This window comes from Aethalodelphis obliquidens, unplaced genomic scaffold (assembly GCF_003676395.1).
Source record: "Aethalodelphis obliquidens isolate GAN/ISIS:26980383/991018 unplaced genomic scaffold, ASM367639v1 scaffold8, whole genome shotgun sequence".
NCBI classification, from domain to species: domain Eukaryota; kingdom Metazoa; phylum Chordata; class Mammalia; order Artiodactyla; family Delphinidae; genus Aethalodelphis; species Aethalodelphis obliquidens.
This window is the reverse complement of record NW_020837952.1, coordinates 2,175,180-2,188,678: the sequence shown is the minus strand read 5'-3', so window position 1 is coordinate 2,188,678 and position 13,499 is coordinate 2,175,180.

Here is a 13,499-nt window from a genome sequence, read left to right as displayed (position 1 = left end):
TTGAAGACATTTTAAGTAGCAATTAAACGGAACAGATGTAGGAATGAGAAGGCATGAAACTCACCTGACCAAGTTTAAGTATGCACAGGTAATGACAACTGCTCCCAGCTGCTGTTAAGACACCATGATTGTTAAGACGTTAGAATGAGGGGGAAAAGGTACACCTTAGAACTGATGAAATATAGCAGTTATAATATTAAATGCTCATTTAATGCTCACTCTCTCATGAACTGCTTTAGACATTCCTACATGTATTAATGCTCTTAATCTTCACAGGAATCCTGTGAGCTAAATTTTTTTTTTTTTTTGGCTGCGTTGGGTCTTCATTGCTGCGCATGGGCTTTTCTCTAGTTGTGGCGAGCAGGGGCTACTCTTCGTTGCAGTGCGCGGGCTTCTCATTGTGATGGCTTCTCTTGTTGCGGAGCCCAGTCTCTAGGCTCGCGGGCTTCAGTAGTTGCAATGTGCGGGCTCAGTAGTTGTGGTTTGTGGGCTCTAGAGCGCGGGCTCAGTAGTTGTGGCCCATGGGCTTAGTTGCTCCACGGCTTGTGAGATCTTCCCGGACCAGGGATTGAACCCGTGTCCCCTGCATTTGCAGGTGGATTCTTAACTACTGCACCATCAGGGAACTCCCTGAGCTAAAATGATCATCTCATTTTTTATGAGATGAGGAAAATGAGACAGCAAGGTTAAGTAACTTTCCTGAGGCCATACAGCGAGTAAGTGGGGAGGCGGAATTAGAATCCCAGGAGTCTGACGGGGTTTTTTTGCTTTTATTTTTGTTTTTGTTTTGGCTGCGCCACATGGCTTGCGGATCTTAGTTCCCTGACCGGGGATCGAACCCGTGCCCCCTGCAGTGGAAGCACCCAGTCCTAACCACCTGACCGCCAGGGAAGTCTCAGGAGTTTGACTCTAAGAGGACTTTTTAGCTGTGAAAGTGAATCCCTACCTCATACCCACCCTGTGAAATAAGATAGGAAAGAAATGAGAAAGAAGGCTAAAGGACTCTGTATCCTAAAGAAGTGGTGATTTGTGTGTTGTTTGCTGGTGGCTTGAAGGAGGCGGCTTAGACTCTGGAAAAGCAGAGGTAGGAGGAGGGTGTCTGTGGGGAGCTGGGCCAGTGAGGGTGCCCCATGTGGGAGCACAGTGACAGAATTCAGGACCGGTGCTGTCTGACGGATGACGTGAGGTGTTTTTCCTGCTCTGAGCCGAGCTGCAAGTGCCCTCCATTCTCCCCACGAGGTCGGTAAAAGTGGGTCACACACCCCAGCCCATGAGGCTGGAAATCTGGGGAAGGAGGGAGAAGGGACAGGGCAGATCTGCAGTCAGGCGAAGTGGGACAGAGTGAAACGAGCAACCCCAGGCAGCAGCTGGCAGGAGGGGTTGGGAGACTGCAGCTCTGCCCGCTTCAGGAAGCCTGAAAAGTATTGCAGGGTGTCAGATCCACGCAGTTCTGGGATGGAATGCGAACCTTTGGATTTCTATGTCGGGTTGCCAGATACAACGCAGGATGCCCGGATACATTTGAATTTCAGAGAAATAACAAATTGTTTAGCGTAAGTATATTCAAAGCAATATTTGGAGCACACTCATATTGAAAAATTACTCATTATGTAAAATTGAAATCTAACTGGGTATCCTGTATTTTTATTTGCTAAATCTGACAACCCTATTCTATGCGAAAGCAAAGAGGGAAGCCAGAGGACTGAAGGCCTGGGAACATCTGGGTTTCAAACTAAATTCTCACAAGGACTTTTGGGGATGAGTCTTATTAGCCTCATTTAACACTGGAGGAAACTGAGGCACAGAGAGGTTATGAAAGTTGCCTGAGATCGCAAGGCTGGTAAAGAGCTGAGACAAGCTATAAATACATATCTGTCTGATTCAGAAATTCAGGCTTTTTCCCCCATGGTTGGCAGACTTCATCCTCAAAGGCCAAGCAGTCCTGACAGCCGAGGCCCAGGTAGAGGCAGGAAGGTCACAGGATCAAGCTCCTGGGGAGACCCAGAGACAGCTTCCTGTCTTCCGTGCCCGTGCGGTGGGACCCAGAGATGAAGAAGATGGGACCTTACCTGACCACCCTACGGCTCCCACTGCCCATAAGACAAGGCCAGACCAGCTCCTTCATTTTGGGGCCCTGAGACGCATTGTTCCCTCTGCCTGGGACAGGTGTCACCACCATTTTCTCGTGGCTAACTCTTCCTCCAGGCAAGTGACTTTCAAACCTTTGTAACTGAGACCTGCAGGAAGAAATACATTTTATATCCTAACCCATAAACATTATCTCAATAGATAGAAAGAGACAGATAACTAAAACTAACATTTCACAAAGCAGTATTTCCTAAATGTCATGTTTTAAATTCCTCTACTCTATGTCACTAAAAAAACTCATTTAGGTAACAACTACTCAACTGATTTCATGGCCCACTAATGGGTTGACACTCACAGTTTGCAAAACACTGTTTTCAATCCTGGCTGAAAATAGCTTTCTCAACGGGGAAGAGCGCATTGGTGGGGTGAGGAGGGGTCAGGAACAAGCTTATTCTCATTTAAGAGGATCAGGTGTGAATAAGGGGCACAGGGGCAGGGAGACCTTTCTAATAATAGCCCTGCCTGGTGAGCTAGTGAGTTCCCGAGCTCTTGGAGGAGTCCGATGAAGGCTGAGCAAACACCGGGGAAGCTGTGGCAGGAGCTGGCGCACCAGGATGAGGGCTGGAGAAGATGACGAATGGGGTTGCATACAGCGCTGCCGCGTGGAGAAGCCCGGCAGCCATGTTGATAAGGCTGCTGCGTAGCTGGGCATCTGGGAGCCACTGTGGGCGCTAGCAGGAGGGGAGACCAGCCAGGAGGAGAACCTACTGCTCCTCCCTTGACTGAATTCCTCCCACTCCCCGGCTGCCTCCCCCATCACATCTGGGGAAGGCTGGCCAGGCTGGAGGCCCCAAAGAACCAAGGGTGCCTTGGTACCACCCTCCCTGGGGGGGCGGGCGGGTCCTCCCTGCAGGGCTGGAGGGCAGAGGGGGAAGGGTTTGCCAGCAGACCCAGGAGAGCTGCTGTCTCTGTCCTACAGGGAGAGAGAGGAGTGGAGAATGCCAGGGACAGGCCGTGCTGGGGTCATTGCCAGATTAGGGAGTAGTAACGAGCTGAAAGTGTTGTGGGCAGTGCCTTGCTTGCAAAGGTCACCCAAACCTGTTTGACTTCCCACTCAGAATAGCTGCAGCAAAGCCACCCTGGCTCCATGGTGCCTGTCTCCAGCATCCATGGCTCCAGCGATTGTGGGAACTGCAGGGCCCTGTTTGGGCTCTGGGCAGGGCCCCTCTCCCCACCAGCTCGTCGTCATGCCTGCCTTCCTCCTACCCTGGCGTCACACCCCCTCGTGTCCCTCCCAGACCTCGGCCTCTGTCAGCCTCATACCTCTCCTCGAGGTCTCACCCGCCCATCCAGTGCGAGGCACTGAGCTAGGCTCACACAGCTTCTCTCAACCAGTCATCTCAGCTATGTGAGCAAGTGGGCACCAACCCCATTGTACAGAATACAGTAAGGGAGGTTCAAGAACATTAAGCTGGCTGCCACTTCCTCTGCCCCCGCCCCACAGTGCTCTGCTTCACCTCTGTGACGTCACGGATCATGCTGTCCAGGATGATTTGGTCAAGCTCCGAGAACAGGAACTGTATCGAATTCATCTTTGTAGTCCCAATGCTTAATACGTGATTGGCCTGGTGTAAACACTCATAAAAATGTTTGTAGAATGAACTGCCTGCCCAAGGTCAAACAGCTAGGAAGTAGCTAAGCCATAATTCAAATTCAGATCTTCCTGGATCCCAACCCAGTCCCACACCCTTCATCCTCCTCCAGGAAGCCTTCCCAGACTTACTCGGTCAAGGCAGCTTCTCCACCCTACTCCCCAGAATCCTGGGTATTTGCGTGTGTTCCTATCCCCCTTCTCCCTGCTCTCCCTGAAGGCAGGGACCTGGGATAACATCTCAGCCTGGCTCTGATCCCCCAGCTCTGCCCCAGAACTCAAGAAGAACTCTGTGAATGCAGGATGCCCAGCCTGGGGGTGGAGGACCCGGGAGAGGAAGGCCTCAGCCAAACCAATGGTACCTTCCGGCCTGTGGGCCCAGCCACCTGCCTCATGACTCCTGCTCATCCAACCACGATTCTGCCTGGTACTGGGCCTGCCAGCTTCTCATGAGAGCCGGTCCAGGTCTTGGTATTCTCCCGGGGTGGGTCCAGGTGGGGCACCTAATCCTCTGCTCATTTTGCTGCAATTCAATATCAGTCTTCAATTTACACGCTCTGCTGCCATCCTTCCCTCCTCCCTCCAGCCTCAGCGGGGGGAAGGGAGAACTGAGTACTCTCTGTGGCGGTCCTGAGACACCCTTGGGAGTCCCCCCAGCTGACCACAGCCCCGGGCCTGCTCAGGGATGAATGTTGGCCTTGGGACAGAGGGACCACTGTGCGCACCAAGGGAGCAAGACCTTATGTCCAGCGGCCTGGGGTGGATTCTGGGTCCACCTCGTAGGTGGCCTGTCTGTGGAGTCCAAAGCCACTCAGGCTTTCCAAGCTTCTCGGTAAACAAATGTAAAAGTACCTGCACGTGGCAAGTGTTCAAAAATACCAGCTGAGGTTTCCCCAGGGGCTGAGGGCTTGTGGTTCTGGACAATCCCTTCTTCACCCAACCACCCGCCTTGGGCTGCAACGTGGGCTTCTCATCCTTGGTTCTAGCTGATGAATGTCTGTCTTCTCAGGGTTTTAGGGCAGTTAAAGCAGTTCACTGTATTTAATTATTCATGCAACAAGTAGTTATTGAGTACCAGTCATGTGCCAAGCAGTGTTTTGGGCTCTGAGATACGTCAGGGAAAAAACAGACCGAGATCCTTGACTTGGCAGGGCTGACCGTATGGGCAGTTAATTAGATGGCGCCTCCCTGCCTGTTCTCCTCCACTTTAAGCAACCTGAAAAGAGATGGAAGGAAACTGTCAATATTGGAAAATAACAGTGCTTACTCTCCCATGTTACTTTCACCCCTGTCTTACCACCACAGCTTGAATTTGTCACGTCAGACGAACGTAATAAGAAGTGTGTGCTCTTCCTCAAAAAGTTAAACACAGAGTCACCATATGACCCCAACGTTTCACTCCTGGGTTTAGACCCAAAAGAGTTGAAGAGTCAGGTGTTCAAACAAACTTGGACCCACATGTTCATAGCAACGTGATCCACAATAGCCAAAATGGGGAAATGACCCACATGGCCATTAACAGATGAATGGATAAACAAAATGCAGTGTATCCACACAATGGCATATGATTTAGCCATAGCAAGGAATGAAGTACTGATACCTGCTGCAACGTGGATGAAACTTGTACACGTTACGCTGAGTGAAAGAAGCCAGGCACAAAAGATCACAAAGTATGTGATTCCATTTATATGAAATGTCCGGAATAGGCAAATCTGCAGAGACAGAAAGTAGATGAGTGGTTGCCAGGGGCTGCAGAGTGGAGAGTGATTGCTTAATGGGTACAGGGTTTACTTTTGGGGCGGTGAAATGTTCTGGAACGAGAGACTGGTGGTTGCACAACATTTTGAATTGACTAAATGCCACTCAGTTGTACACTTTGAGACGGTCGAATGGTGAGGTTTTTTTTAATTAATTAATTTATTTTTGGCTGCGTTGGGTCTTCGCGGCTGCTGCTGCTGCTGCTGCGTGCAGGCTTTCTCTAGTTGCAGTGAGCGGGGGAGACTCTCCCGTTGCGGTGTGCGGGTTTCTCATTGCAGTGGCTTCTCTTGTTGCAGAGCATGGGCTCTAGGCGCGTGGGCTTCAGTAGTTGTGGCACGCGGGCTCAGTAGTTGTGGCTCGTGGGCTCTAGAGCACAGGCTCAGTAGTTGTGGCACACGGGCTTAGTTGCTCTGCGACATGTGGGATCTTCCCGGACCAGGGCTCGAACCCGCGTCCCGTGCTTTGGTAGGTGGATTCTTAACCACTGCGCCACCAGGGAAGTCTGAATGGTGAATATTTTGTTATGTTATTTTACGATTAAAAAACAAAAGTGTGGGGCTTCCTGTGCTCCACAATGGGAGAGGCCACAACAGTGAGAGGCCCGCATACAGCAAATAAATAAATAAATAAAAATAAAAAAACAAAAGTGTGGAGCTTCCCTGGTGGCGCAGTGGTTGAGAGTCCGCCTGCTGATGCAGGGGACACGGGTTCGTGCCCCGGTCTGGGAAGATCCCACATGCCGCGGAGCCGCTAGGCCCGTGAGCCATGGCCGCTGGGCCTGCACGTCTGGAGCCTGTGCTCCTCAACGGGAGAAGCCACAACAGTGAGGCCCGCGTACCGCAAAAAACAAAACAAAAAACCAAAAAAAAAACCAAAAGTGTGTTCTGTGCGGGACTTCCTGTCCCATGCATTGTCTCTGCTTCCCCCCAGGGCCTTTGCACATGCTGGTCCTTCTACCTGGGCTGCTCATCGCTTTTCTCTTCTCCCAGTTAACACATCTTTATCCTTCAGATCTCACCTTCACCATCACTTCCTCAGAGAGGACCAAGCCCCCCTATAACATACTTGAGCACCATGTGCCACCCTGGTGAGGCACTTGTCTTCGTCATAATCGTGACATTTATATGATGAATATCTCCCTCACTAAACTGTAAGCTCCTGGAGAGAGGGCGGAACCTATGTGTTTTTGCTCCTTGCTGTATCCCTAGGGCCTAGCTCAGTACCTGGCACATTGTAGATGCTCAATAAATATTTATTGAGCGCATAAATCAGTAAATGTCCCTAAGGGAATTCTAATAGGGTCACTATCCCCACCAACCCCATCTCAGATGGTTTTCCCATCACTGCCACTGCCACCACCGAGCCTTCATAACCACCATGATGCCCCATCATAATCGCCACTTGACAGGGTGGCAGGATGAGGCCGCCAGAAACAGGGTGGCAGCATGAGGAGAAGCAGCCAAACTCTCAGGCAGCTCAGGAGGTGAGAGAGTTGGTCAGAAAGGGTGAAGTTCAGGTCAATTACTAGTATTGGGATCAGGGGTCAGGTACCACACGGGACCACTGTCTGAGTTGGAACTTGCATCAAGTCAGTGCTGCACAAGATGAGCTTTCCAAGAAATGCGTCTTGAGCAAATACCCGAATGAATCATGGGCCAAGCACTTGCATGGGAGGAGCCTGGCACATCGCAGAAGCATAACGATGGATTCTGAGGATATTAAAGAGGAGCCTGGAGGGGACTCAGTGGGCGCTGGAATGTGTCCTCAAGGGAGGGAGGGGTACAGAATGACTCTGGGTGTGGAGTTGGAACAGTGTCATGTTCTTTTTTCAATGACCTCTCTGGGTAGTTTTTTGGGGGGAGAAGGACAAAATGTCAGGGATGGATCAGAATTACCTGGAAAGCTTTTCACAATGCAATTGCCAACCTTCCCAGATGTCATATCGTCTGAATTATGTAGTGGTGACAGTGGGAGCACCACATATACTTTGAGAAACTCCCTGGGTGATGCTGACTCTCCACATCTCCCAGCCCCCCAGAGACCACTGTTGAAGGCTGAGTTCCAGGCCATCCGTGGGTTTCAAACAAAGGTGGGCTAGACTCTGAAAGCACTGCTCTTGACCTCCACACCGTGCTGCGCTAACCATGACCCCCACCTTCATGATCCGAAATACCACCAAGTACCTTCTCAGGTGTTCGCCACCATCACCCCACAGCCACCTGGGCCATACCCTCAACACAGCTCTGTCTCAGGGAACCAGCTCCTGCTGCAGCCCAGCTCCCTCTCCCACCAGCGGTCTGGCCATGTTACCAGAAACACGCCTTGGCATCCACTACCGAGGGCAGGCTGTGTCCTGGCTGGGGTCCTCCTTGGGATTGATCTCTGCCCCAGAGATCAATGTCCTTGATCACTGCCATGCTCTGGCTGGCCTCAGGGCTTTTTCTGGGGATTTCCACTCCAAGATCCATGAAGCATGTGTGTATGTTTCTGAGAAAAGGTCCATAACTTTCATCAGATTCTCACGGGATGTTTTGAGTCTCTGAGTATGTGCATGCTTCACCCTTTGGAGAACTGTTCATCTTCTCTGAATTGTCAAAGCGCAATTCAGACACAGCTGAATCTAGGCACTCTCCCACGCCCACCAGAGCCTTTCTCAAGCTCCATATCTTTACCGGGTTGAGTTTTCCATGATCTGCCTTCTCCACAACAATGTCAGCTCCCGGAGGGCAGGGGTCACAGCTATTCACCCCTATTTCCTAGAGCTGCACCAGCCCACAACACATGCTCAAATGGTTTCCTGTAACAAGACAATCTGTCATGCTGTTCCAGAAATTACTTCTCTTTCAAAAAGCCTACCCAGGGATTTCCCTGGTGGTCCAGTGGCTAAGACTCCACACTCCCAATGCAGGGCGCCTGGCTTCGATCCCTGGTCAGGGAACTAGATCCCACATGCATGCCACAACTAAGAGTTCACGTGCCGCAACTAAAGATCCCACATGCTGCAACTAAAGATCCTGCACACAGCAATGAAGATCTCACGTGCCGCAACTAAGACCCGGCACAGCCAAATAAATAAATACATAAATATTAAAAAAAAAGGCATGAAGAAGCCTACCCAGATGGACTAGCAGGCAAGCACTTCTTTATCTCAAGGTGATACCTCAGGCCTTACCCCAATTCCCTCTACACCTCATGGTACAAAGACTCAGCACCTTGTCTCAAAGACAGTGAAATGGAACATATGCTGGATTGATGGGTTGTTCTACATGGGCCATCTAGTTATCTGTCCCAGGCAAGGCTTCTAGATGTCCAACCAAGGCTTCTAGATGTCTTCATATCAGGTTCCAAGCTCTCAGCACACCACTCCCCACCACCCCCTACCTAGTTCCATCCCTCTCCCCCCAACCCAACTCTTCACCCTAGAGAATTTCCAGTTACTTCATCCCTCTAGAGGTGACCCCTTGGGGGTCCCGCACACCCTCATACTGCTCAGAATATGAGCGTGTGTGGAGACTGTCTCACTGCATGGAGACTGTCCAGTCTACAGTGTGCCACCCCCCAGCACACCTCATTCCGTATAGCTCTGCCCCCTCCTCCCCCACATCCATGCATGAGTCCCCTTTACCAAGAAGCTCTCTTTGACCAAATACTTCCCCACCTCAAGCTCATTCCCTCCCTGCCCTCAGCTCTAAATGGATTCTGACTTATTCTGTGTGTGGTTCTTCTCCCCAACAGCGAGCACAATTCCTTTCCTCAAGCAGACTTCATCCCATCCTTGGTCATGGACAGAAACGGGGACAGGGCTGAAAAGTAGAAAGCTCTTGGGGCTGCATGGAGGGGAGTGAGACCCCAGAGCCCGAGCTCTGAGTAGTCAAGACTGGAGGAGGAGGCAGACCCTGAAGGAGGCCTCAAGCCATGTCCCTGAAGAGAACAGTAGAGTTACATCCCCACACTGGTGGGGGCTGCCTGGAGTGGCAGAGGGCAATTATCACAGTGCTCCAGGAATTCAAGTTCCATCAGCAGTTCCCAAATAGTCCCCCCAGAGCAACGTGAGCCAACCCTGGGCCCGGGAGGATTTGTCCAGCAGGGGGCTGGGCAGGGGGCCTGCTGGAGTAAAGGGCACACGGTGGGGTTGGGGGCTGAGGTCAGGTTGAGAAGGAGGCCCTACTCAGGGGAGGAGTCCACACTCCACAACTCTGTGGTCACTCCAGGCGGGAGCTGGCCAACCCCCAGACCCTTGGCTTATCAGAGGTGGAAGGGAAGTTAGCGACCGTGTGTCTTGTCGGTGGTTCCTGGGCCCAGGGCTGAATGAAGGCGGAGATCGGGCTTCTCAAGCAATTTGCTATAATTCAATGGGTGCATCAGGCTCTGAACATTTCCCCAACACGAGGTTGCCATCAAGTAATTCAGCCATAAAGAGCTTCTTTCCGGAATTCTACCAACCCTGGTTGGCATGCTTGCTATCTGCTGTAGATCTGAGTCTGCTCCATAGGTCTTCTGTTAACAAGAAATGGGGAAACAAATTAATCATTACTTACGTGTGGTCTGCTCCGTCAGCAACATTTTTCAAAGCATGTCCTCCATGGCAGGGATGGGAGTGGGGATAGATAACAGAAGGTGTCTTTGGTGGGGAAAAGGCAGGACACTATTCTCCCCTCCAACCCTGCAGAGGATGCACCTGAGGTCCAGAGAGGGAAAGATTTTTCCAAGGTTGCACAGCAAGCTGTGGACGGATATCAAATCTGAACGCAAGTCCCTGAGTCCTAGATCAGAGCACTTTCCACCAGGTCACCTGCCCTCTCTACCCTCGGACGGACTGCAGAGACCCCCATACATGAGATTTACTCCCTATTCCTCAGGAGGACCAGTCTTTCAAACACCCTTTTGCTTTCTCTCTTCAGATCTTTGACCAATCTCTTTGTTCAAGAAAAAGTGCCAAGAGAGTCCATACTCTATGATTCCATCTATAAAGTACAAAATCAGACAAAACTCATCTCTGCCATCACAAGTCAGGACGCTGGTTATCCTCGGGGGAGGTGGGGACTGACAGGGGAACGGGAGGAGTTCTGGGTTGCTGGTCATGCTCTGTCTCTTGATCCAGGTCTGGTTACACAGGTGTGTTCCGTTGGTGAAAATGCATCAGGCCATATACTGATGACATGTATATCTTAATATATGTTAGTAATACGTCAATTACGAAATTTAAAAGGTATGTGATCAATAAATACTTGCCATTGATTGACGGAAGAAAGTACATTGGGACTGTTCCTAAGCACTTTTAATTAGTGGACAAACCTATACCCCCATCACCAGTCCACAGTGCTGTGGAGGCTCTCTCTGCCCCCATGGCTCCGCCAGGCAGCCAAAGGCCCCAACAGGGGCAGGTGGAAAAGTCTGCATCTTGTGACACCCAAGCTTCATCAGGACCAAGAACCTCTGGCCCAGTTCACGCTGGGCCTTCAGGGATTAGTGCCGGAGTTTGCAGTGAGTAAGGACCCCGAGGGGAATGCCCAGCCTGGTGCCAGAGAGAGGACCTGCACTGATGGGAAGGAAGGCTGGGCATGGCAGACATTCAGGGACCTCTGGTGGAAAGGACAGCTGGAACCCAGAGCCCGGTGGGACTTTGGGCTGTGGGCTGACTCAGGTGGACACAATGACATCTTTCAGACAGTTTCTGACTGGCCCTGTTCTTGGGAGAAGGATGCTTCTGAGTGTACATGTGTGTATAGGTACGATGTATGCCTGTGAACACACCTTTGCTCTAGCGGTTCCATCTGCCTGGAACACCTTTTCCACCCTGCCCAAAATCCTTTAGTCCTTGTCTCTACCTGACAGAATCCTGGGCAGGATTCCAGGCTCAGTTCAAAAGTCTGAGGTGGCCTGATGCCTCCCTACCTCCCAAGCAGAATTAGTCCCGCCCAGCTGCTCTGGGCCTACTGTGTGACCCGGCACTTGGCCCCCTGACTCAGAAGAGTCACATGTGTGCTGTCTCCACACCTCAACTGAAGGCAGGGGCTCAAATTGAGATCTCCGCTGGACTGTTTAAGGGGCCAATGTGTGTATGTAGCTCTGGGAGTATATATTAGAATCGATTAGGGCTAATCCCGCTAAAGAAAGAAAATCATTAGCAGATTAATTGAGAGAGTTGTTTGGAGTACTAATTCAAAGGCTAATAATCTTTTAGTTTAAGCAAAGTCTGAAGCTTTGACAAGACCTGTCATTGTGTTACAGTACTGATTGAGGTTGGGCCTGACTGTGAAATGCCTAAGTGTGCAATTCACATGTAATTCCTCCACTAATTCAGGCACATTTTCCTCTCGTTAATAAGCATTATAATGACTATAATAAACTAAGGAAACCTCAGGTGAAAACACACATGACTATACTTGTCAATAGAAGTGTAACTATGAATTTAATGAATGCATTTCCTAAGCCCTTCTTTGTTAAGGACGTTTGCCCAGGTTCTGATCAGAATATGAACTATATGAGTGACTCAATACCATTCATTTATTTATGCACTTATTCATTCATTCATTCATTCAGCATGTACTCAGCCCTACCATAGTCTTAGGCTCCATGCCAGGAGGCGTGGGGTATATTTTCAAGTAAATAAGACACAACCCCTGCCTTCAACGAGCTCTTCTTCCAGTGAGATTGGTGATCCCAGCAACCTCACAAGAGTACAAGATGCTGTAAGACAAGTACAAAGGAAACGTCCAGAGGAAGGCAGATCCTGAATAGAAAGTCTGGGAAAAGTTCCCTGGAGAAGGTGGCTTTTGGGTTGGAATGAACTGAATATGTAGGATTTTGTTAATAATAATAATATATATATATATATATTTTTTTTTCTTCTGTGAAAAAGAAGAACAAAGAAGTTGGAGGAGTCATACTTCCTGATTTAAACTCACTGCAAAGCTGTAGTGGCACTCTGTATCAAGCATCAAGGCTGTGTAGGGCTGGCATAAGGGAGATATTATAGATCAATGAAATAGACTTGACAGTCCAGAAATAACCCCATATATTTATGAACAGCTGATTTTCAGCAAAGGTGCCAGGACAATTCAATGAGGAAATAATCATCTTTTCAACCAATTATGCTGGGACAACAGGATATCTACATGCAAAAGAATGAATTTGGAGCCCTATACTAAAATTAAGTCAAAATGATCAAAGACCTAAATGTAACAGTTAAACTATAAAACTATCAGAAGAAAACATAGCGATAAGTCTCTTTGATGTTGGATTGAGTGATGGTTTCTTAGATGTGACACACAACGCACAAGCAACGAAAAAATAATAATCAATTGGATGTCATCAAAATTAAAACCTTTGTGCTGCAAAGGATGCTATCAAGAAACTGAAAACACAACTGGTATAATGGAGGACAATATTTGCAAATCATGTATCTGATAAGAGTCTGGTATCCAAAATATGTAAAGAATACTTGGGACTCAACAATAAAAAGACAAATAACCCAATTTAAAATGGGAAGAGGACTTGAATAGATAGTTCTCTAAAAATATGGAGAGAGAGAGAGAGAGAATAGGTACTTCTCTACAAGTATATAGAAAATGGCCAAAAGCAATTGAAAAGGTGCTCGACGTCATTAGTTATTAGGAAAATGCAAATTAAAACCACAGTAAGATGCTACTTCACACCCACTGAGATGACTATAATAAAAAACACAGACGATAACAAGTGTTGAGAGTGATGTGAAGAAATTGAAATCCTCATACGTAGCCGGTGGGACTACAGATTGTTGTAGAAAACGGTGTGGTGGTTCTTCAAAACGTTAAACATAGAATTACTATACAATCCAGCAATTCCACTCCATACCTAAAAGAATTGGAATCAAGGACTCAAACAGGTGATTGTACACCAACGTTCATAGCAGCATTATTCACAATAGCCAAAAGGTGGAAACAACCAACGTGTCCACCAACAGATGAGTTGATAAACACAGTGTGGTATATCCACACAGTGAAATTTCATGCAGCCTTAA